The sequence below is a fragment of the Adiantum capillus-veneris genome, chromosome 6 (assembly GCF_014529385.1).
Source record: "Adiantum capillus-veneris isolate H3 chromosome 6, ASM1452938v2, whole genome shotgun sequence".
Lineage (NCBI taxonomy): Eukaryota > Viridiplantae > Streptophyta > Polypodiopsida > Polypodiales > Pteridaceae > Adiantum > Adiantum capillus-veneris.
In genome coordinates, this window is record NC_140936.1 from 44576681 (window position 1) to 44586696 (window position 10016).

General features: G+C 42.3%; 1 long non-coding RNA gene across 2 annotated transcripts; it reads right to left on the minus strand.

Moving 5' to 3' along the window:
- Nucleotides 1–2281: 2281 nt before the first annotated feature.
- On the minus strand, nucleotides 2282–7303 carry LOC147455437 (uncharacterized). Of its 2 annotated transcripts, none has more exons than XR_015188354.1 (2): nucleotides 7166–7303; nucleotides 2282–4304 (listed from the first exon to the last, which is right to left on the minus strand). It is a non-coding gene; the product is annotated as an uncharacterized LOC147455437 (long non-coding RNA). The 2 variants fall into 2 exon arrangements; XR_015188355.1 differs by having other exon boundaries at nucleotides 5341–7242.
- Nucleotides 7304–10016: the final 2713 nt, after the last annotated feature.

The following is a 10016-nucleotide window of genomic DNA, read 5'->3' on the forward strand; positions in this document are numbered from 1 at the left end:
TCTGATGAGCTTAATGACTGGGTCTTGAGGGGCTGATTGCTAAGCTTGCTCACAAAAAGCTGCTGCAGATGATGTAGCCACACATAGAGCCTATGAACACATGTCTGAAAGGAGGGTGCAAAGGCTGAAGCAAAAAAGCAGGGTAGGTTGTGTCAAAGGGCTGAAAACATACTCTTAAGGCTAGCGAAAAACGCAGAGCTAGGAATGCTGGATCTATGGCTTCCATGCTTCCAACAACAAGCATACCCACTTACAAAGAAATCAAGTCCAAAAGGGTGAGTGATGCAACCATCCTCAAGAGAGGGGATGCAACTTAAACTTAGTATAAAGACTTGATGTACCTTCTAGATGGAGGCAGATGTGACCGATGCCTGAGGGTAATGGGCTGATTGTGGGGCTGTTATAGATGATGCTAGTGGGTTGAAATCTGATGGCTGAATACCTAAATTCAAGGGGTGAAAATGTGGTGAATGCTATGTCTGCTTATTGGATGCTGACATATATGTAGATAAGGATAGGCTTATGGCGATGAAGGAATGCCATGCTAGAATAGCCATAACATAACTTCTGGAACATCTCACTCGTGACCTCGGGTGATAGTCCATTGCATAGGCTTGGCAGTCCAAAAACATAGCTACTTTGTTGTGTGCCTGGTTGGCTGATGTTGCTTCCAGGTCCTCGCTTGTTGTATGACGCTCACTAGATATACAACTGTGAATCAGCATGTCAGTGTATGACATGTCTAGCAGGTTGTAGCAATGCTCGTGGACTAGAGCAAACCTTCAACATGGATTCATCACTTTTTAGTTGGGTGATGTTGCTTTTAGGTTATCTGATTTACACTACCATGAGAGATGAGGGGATACTATGAGTATCAAGCATAGGTCCACTAGCTACAGACTTTTCATTATTGATGAGCACCCTTCAAAGCATAGAATGTTACGTCTTGCTTTTTCTCTTCATGCGTGCATGTGTATCTGTCTGTGTGTCTGTGTGAGAGCTTCTAGCACAAATTCTTCTCATCTAAAGAGTATTCTACCTACTGACAGGACACCATCCAATGGTTATCCATGCAATCTATCGACGACTGCTACAACCTCCTTGTGAATGCAAGAAAGTGGTGTGTAAGATCGACAGGATGTGCAGTAGAGGACCTACTCTCTATTGGCTACATCCTAATTGGCATGACAATTGTTAAACTTCGTTTATTGTATATTTATATAAAGCCAGCAATGGCATTATGTTCTCAAAGTATAGTTCTAGTCTCCTAACCAACCCCTCCCCCACTCCCGGTGACCATGGAGCAAATTCCATCTTGGCACACTCACCGTGCCCATCATGAAGAAGAAAAACGATAGAAAGATGAAGAGGCAAGTCTATGTATCAAGCTCTTGTTTTTTAGAGAGAGACGCAAGTGCTCACCGTCTTTTGACACCTTGCCCTTGTGAGTGCTCTCAATGATTGTGAATACTCACATTCAATCTCTAGCGATTGCATTCTATCTAAAAGAATGGAAAAATAGATGAGAGCTAGCAAACTTCTTTCCATTTATGGTGCTACATGCAACTGTAGCAAGTCGTGTTGACCTAGTGGCTACATAGCTTATTTTAATTTTTACTTAAAAAAGGGGTGTCTTCAAGAAACCTTTCGACATATTTTCGCGAGCACTGTTGATAGTGTATAGCATAGCCTCTCCCACTAACATCATTACGTTGGACTCTTGTGCCATGTTCTTGAAAAAGGGTCTTTTGCCATGCAACTGATTCCATGATGGAGCCCAACATTCACTACTATGAAGGAATCCAAACACATGGTATGACACTAACAAATAACTAGGGTATACGATCTGTATTGGCATTGTGAAGAGCATAGCGACTTGAAAACAAGATGACCATCAGAAGCACTGCATGGGAATACATGCTCAAAGCGCAGCCTCATACCTAAGAATCCTAAGAAAATCCTTTCATACCTAAGAATGAAATCTAAGTAGGTTAAGGTGCAGTCACACACCTATTAACACACATCACCTGCTTTTCTCCGCCGCTCAGTTTCCTTGGCAAGTCCAGGAAACCCCAAGGATTTTGAGCCCAAGTCTCGCATGCTACTCTCAAGCACGGACATATAACTCAGATTTCTCACATTTACATTTGCAAAGTGCTGATCACATTTACACGAGTCCTATGTTGAATCTTGCAAAAAAAAACAAGGCAACAGTTCCAAGTTACCAGATAAGAACTTTGCTATTCCTGTGGCAACTCTTTTACCTTCCAACAACCAGACCAGATGCAACATTCATCTTCATAAACTCTTCAACCTGAACAAAAAACTGCTACAAACAACTCTCGACAGTTGCTAAATTGGAAACACCAAGCTCAACCACCAAACCAGTCCTGATAGGTTTTCAGCATATATAATTTTTTTTAAAGATCAGTGATGCCTTGACTTGTCATTAGTGCACAGAAAGGGAGAAGGGTTTTGAGGGGGGGGGAGGGGTTTCAAATGCTAATAGAATTCTGCATAGGGCTTTTAATTATTTGTCTACCCCCTACAGCAGTAGCTGCTGGCAAGAGGAGGTCATATTAGCAGCCAGAGCCCTCAGAGAAAAGAGGACAGCTGCCCCCATCGAAAGTGTCATGGTAAATATTCTCGACGCTATGTATCAAAGCAACCGCCACCATGCACTGCCCCTTATGGTTTCAAAAAGGCACCTTGTAGCCAGCTCATTAGATTGACTTCCAGCAGGCTGCAGTATAAACAACATACTTCCCTCCGTATGCCCAGCTAAAACCTGAAACTCAGTTATAACTGTGACGTCTAAGCTGTGTATAGAAATTTGTTTCTAGTCCTTTCAAGTTCCACACAAAGATCCAACTTTAAGGCAAGCACTTGAGAGATGACCTCAAATCAAGACAACATGCTATACAATGTCCATAGACGGGCTATTCAGAAAACACATCCTTAAAAACTTCACGGAAGGAAAAACCAAGATATTAAATCTGAGCTAGCCCTCTCCTTTGGTTAGTCTTACTCAGGGTATCTTTTTCTGTTGGAGCACACCAATTAAAGCTGAGCAACACCAAGCTGCTCAAGTATAGATAGGTCCAAAGCTTTTTTGTCAAATTCCGACAAAAAAATAGCGTAAACTTGGCTGATGCATACTGACTCGAAGAATGGACTGCTGAAGAGCTTTGCTTTTTCAAGTTGCTCATTCTGTACACCATAAGGAAACAATCTCCTTCCATTGAAGGAGCTTTTATAATAAGTGTAATTTCAAACCTGCTCATCTGAGTCGAGAATAAATGTCCCAATATCAATCTCTTTTGTAACACTCTTCTTGGAAGACCACATTTTCTTGTAAAATTCTGTGTCACAGGCTCATATGCTACTTCAATTGCTTCTTCATTTGTGAGGATACTCCATGTAACAGGCTCATATGGTACTTCATGTGCAACAAACTAAAGTTGCTATTGTAAAAAATAGCTAATGAAAAATAATCGGGCCACAAATATCATTTGATTGGGTTCCCACAAGCATAATGAACAATGATTGGGTTGCTTCCTCCACCTCATGCCAAACAATACTTGAATATATGCAAGGCATAGACTGATGCCCACCTCCCAGCTCAAAAACCTTCATGTGTGTCATCCACAGTTTCTAAGACACCATCTCAGTCACTGATTGGCATGAAGACACATGGAAAAAACCAACAACAAGAGCAATTCACTAGCCCTTATGTCCTCTCAGGCAGAAATAATAAGCTGGTAGAGTATCAGTAGAATCAGTACGCCAGTACATAAACAACATACTTCCCTCGATATGCCCAGCTTGGGACTTCAGTCATCCAACCTTAGCATCATATCGTTTGTCAAGGGGTGAAATAAAGCCTGAAAGGTTCCATCTACTTAAGGTAGTAGTCTGCTTGCAAACATCCTGGAAAGCATCGTAAATAATCAGGACGACATTGTCCATAGACAGACTATTCAGAAAATGCATCCTTGCGCACCATGGATCTTCACAGAATGAAACCAACACCCAAGATATTAAATCTGCAGCTAGCCCTCCTTTGGTTTGTCTTCCTCAGTATCTTTATGTGTTGGAGCCCAAATTGCTTAGAGGAAGTCGCGCAAAGCTGAGCAGCACCGAGCTCCAAAAAAGAAAGCAAACATCGACTTGGCTGATGCATACTGGCTTGTTTGCTTGTTTCCCAGGAATTCTACCTGCCAACTTCCCAGCTCAAAAACCTTCATATGTTTCTGAGATGGTGTCTCCATCACTGTAGACGGGCATGAGGACGCTTGGAAAAACTGTCTTTAAAAGAGTAGAATCAGTCACGCCACTTCCCAACATACCACTTGTCAAAGGGTCTAATAAAGCTTAAAACTCTTTCAAGAACCATACAGAAGATCCTTCTAGAAGAAGGTCTGAAAAGAAAGATCCAACAAACATCCATCTCTCCTAAGGTAAATATAGTCTGCTTGCAACCTTCCAGGCAAGCACACCACAACAGATGATCTAAGAAATTATCATGTTAAAACCACCAACACCCAAGAATCAAGATAATAAATCTGCAGCTAGCCCTCTAATAGTTTGTGTTGCTCACAGTCTCTTTTTCTCTCGCATTACTTGGAATTCATAAAAAAGCTGAGTAACACCAAGCTCCTAAATGAATAGCAATTATAACCTGCATGATGCATCCAGGAATTCTACCTACTCAAATTAGCCACAAAGAGATTACATAGAAGTCGAAATCCAGTAAAAAATGATTGCAACCCTAAAATATGAAATATGCCACGATCCTGCATCAATCAATCTAGCTAATTTGAGTTCTAAACAAGACTTCCTTCTACACACTACTAGCAGCCATATGCAACTACTGCACATTACTAGCGATATTAGTTTTCTTGTTTTCGGGTTTTTGGGGGAGGAGAGAGAAGGGGAAGATCTACCTTTATTAATGCTGCGATTGTCTCTCAAAGCACTTATTCTTACTACTTAGTTATTTATATTGTGTACCTTATAAAGTTTCAATGATGCTTTAAATACGCTCTCAATACATGTACATTGACTGGGTTAAAGTTCCTACCTTTCCTAATGCTGCGTCTCTCTCTCAAAAGCAATATTACTTACTGCATAGTTATTCATATTGTGTGCCTTATATAATTTCGATGATGCTGTGATTCTGATTCACAGCACTTATCACAAAGCTATACATGCCTTTATCTTTCCTTTATCTACCTTTCCACAAATGCATTATATTGACACAGAAACAGACAGACAGACAAAAGACAATCACAAAAGAAGGCTTCATGCAGAATCTCATACATTCTCAAACAAGTTTACCTGTTTCGACATTACACATACTGGTAACTTTGTTCTCCTGTTTGAGCCTTTGCTGGCCTTCTCTCCATTATATATTACATGAACTAATTTGTATATTTCGAAGCTTAATTTTACAGTGGCCTTAATGAGTATTACAACCACTGATAAGGTACAGGAGATTACTGGCAATGATTCAGTAAAACCATGGAGGAGAGAACTCATCTCACTGGTTTACTCAGCATTCAATGCATAAGTCTGACATGCTCATTAAGACCCAATATTATGTTGTCGCTGGATTGCTCAGCATTCAATGCCAAATCTTGACAAGTTCACAAAGACCCATTAACGTTATATCAAAATGCGATGGAGTGAAGCAGAGAGTCATATCTGTAAGCATGCATCAAGAGCTCACTACCCTTAACTCTCAAGTTGTTGACCTTCACCTTCTACATGTGAGCAGCTTCTTCCTTCAAGGAACACAAACTCGACTTGCTACCGAAACATGATTCAATTTCATGCTTCAAATCGTTTTGGTGCTGCAAATCCTTTAAGCACCCATCAAAGCGGCGAGAGAAAACATAGAAACACAACTATCGTAACACATACATGCACACACAAACACAAAAAAAACAACAGAGACAGAGAAAGAGAGGGAGGAGGGGGGGCTACAACGCGAGACAAAACTGTTCTATTAGCATGGGGGAAGGATCAAATTGCAAATAAAACCCGCTTACATGGTAACGTTACCCTTTAATCACCTTCCTCTAAGGCAGTCTCCATTTCCGATAGCAAGTTGATGATCTGTAAACATACTGTGTAGAACAATCACACACGAAAACACTGCAAGACTTTAAACTGTCTTCCAGCTCTGTTGCTCACAGCAGCTCGCAAAACCCAGATAACAAAAGCCGCAAAGAAAAAAATTTAAACAGCAAAAGCAACAAAGAACCGTAGAATGATAAGTCATGCACACACAAAAAACAGCCTGATAATATCTTTCATATGATAATTTACCAGTGGCCTTTCAGAGTGTTAAAAAAGCTCAAAACACTTGGCAGGATTCAGGAATGGCAATCGTTCAGTAAAAGTGTGAAAGAGAGACTCCATCGTGGTTCCAAATTCACTGCATAAGTCTGCCATGTCCATAAAGACAGTAAGACGCCATCAGTGTAACACTCAGCACCCAGCCATAAGTCTGATACCCTTATCCTCGAGTCATTGACCTTCATCAACAAAATATCTAACGCATTTCTCTCCTTCCAGAGACACAAACTCTTAAAATAGCAACAATACCACGATTCTATTTCATAATCTGAACGTTTTTCGTGCTGCAAAAACTGTGTGGAAGGATCCAATCATAACCGAAACCCAGTTACATGAGCATGTAAAGCGGTCTTCATGATCGGCTCCCAGGGCTATATATGGAAACAAGGAGCATTGAAAGCTCCCTACCAGTCATTGACCTTCACCGTCTGTATATAAAGCAGCTTCATCCTTGGAGGGCCACGAACTCAACATAGCAACAATATCATGATTCAATTTCATAATCCAAATGTTTCTGCCGCAAAGCCTTTACACACTCATACACGAGAGGAAAGAAACATTGACAGAAAAACACAAAGTATGCAACAAAGAGGCACCATACGTATACACATACAAACACAAAAGCGAGGGCAAAGAGAAAAGGGGGGGGCAGGGGGAAGAGAGAGAGAGAGAGAGCAGGAGGGGCGCTACAACACCACCCTCCTGCAAGACAAAAACTGTTCTGCTTGCATTCCATATGTGGATTCACCCCGTGAGCGCACCCATAGGGGAAGGATCCTGATGCGACTAAAACAAGACTTACATGCAATCAGAACGCTGACATCTGCTTCAGAATCAAGCCCCTCTTTAGGGGCAGAATTTGGAGAGATCTCGTGTGCACTGTCAAGCTTTCTGTGAATAGGCGATCTCTAGTGCTGACATCCCATCAAACCGACTGCAGATCTGGAAGACCGTCTTCCAGCTTTGGAACAACCTGGAATCGCAACCGACACAAGCACGAGCAAAGAGGGAAGAGAGAGAGCAGAGCGATCGACCCTACGGAAGCCAGAAACGGATGTAGATCTTCGAAAACTAGGTTTCCACAGCTGGGGGCAACAGAAATCTCCTTCATTGCGATGCCACTCAAACAGAGAGAGAAAGAGAGAGAGTCGAGACGTATTCATGTTTACTTGGTGAGCCAAAGGAGATTTTTTGTTTCTTGAACGTGGAACTGTGGCCACTTGGCATGATTTGAGCCATTGCCCACCCTCAGCACTAAGTAACACCTATGCAAAGTAATGGGATCGACGGTTGGGGTTGGGGGGCGGGATCTCGAGGCACACTAAATCTAGCCAACACGAAAAACGAGACACGTTGCTGGAAAAATGGGGGCATCGGCACGATTTAAACCCGTGACCTCGGGTCCATGTTTAGGGTCAAACGGGCTAACCACCTCACCCGCGCGCTCATTGTGTATCCCAAATCGTTTTGACGCTGTAATATTGTGAGTTCGAGGTGCATTGGCCACGTTGTCCAAGTTTAGCGCCTATCCAGGTTTAGTTTTTGAGCAGTCCAGGTTTAGTTTTTGAGCAGACATCTACGGCTGCGATCTTTTTTATCTCCGTACGTGAACTTCCGCATCGTCGATCCCATTACTTGGCCCCGCATTAAACATAGGTGTTACTTAGTCATGAGGATTGCCCACTGCTCGGCCAGGAGCCCCGCTAAAAACAAGTTAAAAAACAAAAACAACGCTTTTATTAGGCTGCTTGTCAACCTTCCAAAAAGCGATGGGAGCGCGATGATGTAGAGTCCTCGTCAGAGAAAGAAGAGGAGACAGATAACATGGGGGCGAGAGTGTGTAGGCCAAGCTCCTCCCTATTCATTCCAACAGTAAGTATATGGCGTGACAGAGTACACACTACTAGGCCGTACCGTACCTGCCATGGCGGAGGGTAGCAGCGCCCTGACATACACACAGAGTCATGGAAGCTCCTGATTTCGATGAGCTAGAATGGCTCAACAAGAGAATACTTTTCCTGATTGTATGCAACGTTCACTGGATTTTGAACAGGACTCTCTCTCTCTCTCTCTCTCTCTCTCTCTCTCTCTCTCTCTCTCTCTCTCTCTATATATATATATATATATATATATATATATATATATATATATATATATATATATATATATATATATATATATGTGTGTGTGTGTGTGTGTGTGTGTGTGTGTGTGTGTGTGTGTGTGTGTGTGTGTGTGTGTGTACGAGGGCTCTCACAGACACAAACCACCCCCCTTCCCCGGAGACCTTTCAAACCCTGGTTATAATATTTTGCAGATCATCAAGCTGGAGGGTACTTTGGATGCTTGCCGACGTGATGAGCACTCTCAAAGATCAGATATTTCGTGCAACCCATGGCAAAGGTCTATTCTAGTGCAGGTACCTACGCTGCAGGATCAAAAGAATAGTCAAAGAGCAGAAGCGAAAGCTAATTCTTCTTTAATCCACATAATTAGATTTGATGCTAGAGAAGCCGAAGAACAAGGACTATGGAGAAATGGCAATTCTGGAGGTAGGTATACCAATATGTCAGCACCTATTAGCATCCACCCAACAACATTTCAAAGTGCTGACCATTCAACAACTGGGTGGGATAGCAAAAACTTTACAGACAATATGACCACTATTGCGGCCTGTAAAGAGCTTCTCTTGATAAACCGTGTGCAGGTGACAGCTAATGCAGGCGTAGTTGAGATTAGCAACAACAGTATATTTCAGTGTTTCTCTTCAGCGGTTGCATACGAAGCAGGGAATGCTAGTGGTGTGGATTTGAACGCACAACAGTTACTGCTTCGGAGCTCCCTTCTTGCCAAGAACCACGATTCGGTGGCGGATCCGGGTCAAGTTCAGATGGCTACAGATGGAAGACATCAGTTTGGTATGCTACTCCAGGGCGGATAGTGAAAATCTATTCACATCTTCTCAAAGGTCTTTTGTGCAGCAGACAGGCGGTCAAGGTAGAAACTCCATATAGCAGCTATAGTATATCGAACGGGCCGAATGCAATCATTGACAATAGGGACTTAACATTCCATAGCGCAGGGCATGCTGCTCTTAATATATTGTCTGAGTGTGGAACCAAATTCAACGTCAAGAAGACAGAGTTTGTCTACTGTTGAATGCATTTTGTAGCCTCAAGATTCAAAAATTATTTTATTCACTTATACACTCAATATATCATACATGTTGCGTGCCAAGTGCCCTCTTGTGCAAATATGTTCCTCATGATGCTGCATCTTATCTCGGTTTTCTTGTAGAGATAAGTCAGCTTTCTTTGCATCTCTTACTGGCTTAGCATATAAGATCCATTACATCGGCAAAAATTCGAGGAGGGTTGTCTGGATAGAGGGGTTGGCTGGGGTGCTACGGATTGGAGGGCCACCAGGGCTTGAGAAGGAGAGTTGACCACATGAGGTGGTGAAGGTGACATTGATTGGATTGAACATATAGACTCTGATTGTATGCAAAAAAGGGCTAGGTTTCTCGCAGGGTCATGCCGCCACCTCAATTGCATATTAACAGAACTACTAGAACCTTTGTCATAAGCACTGGCTTCTACATCTTTTGGAGGGATCGCACCTTGACAGCCTTCAAGTTGCATCCTTTGACTAGA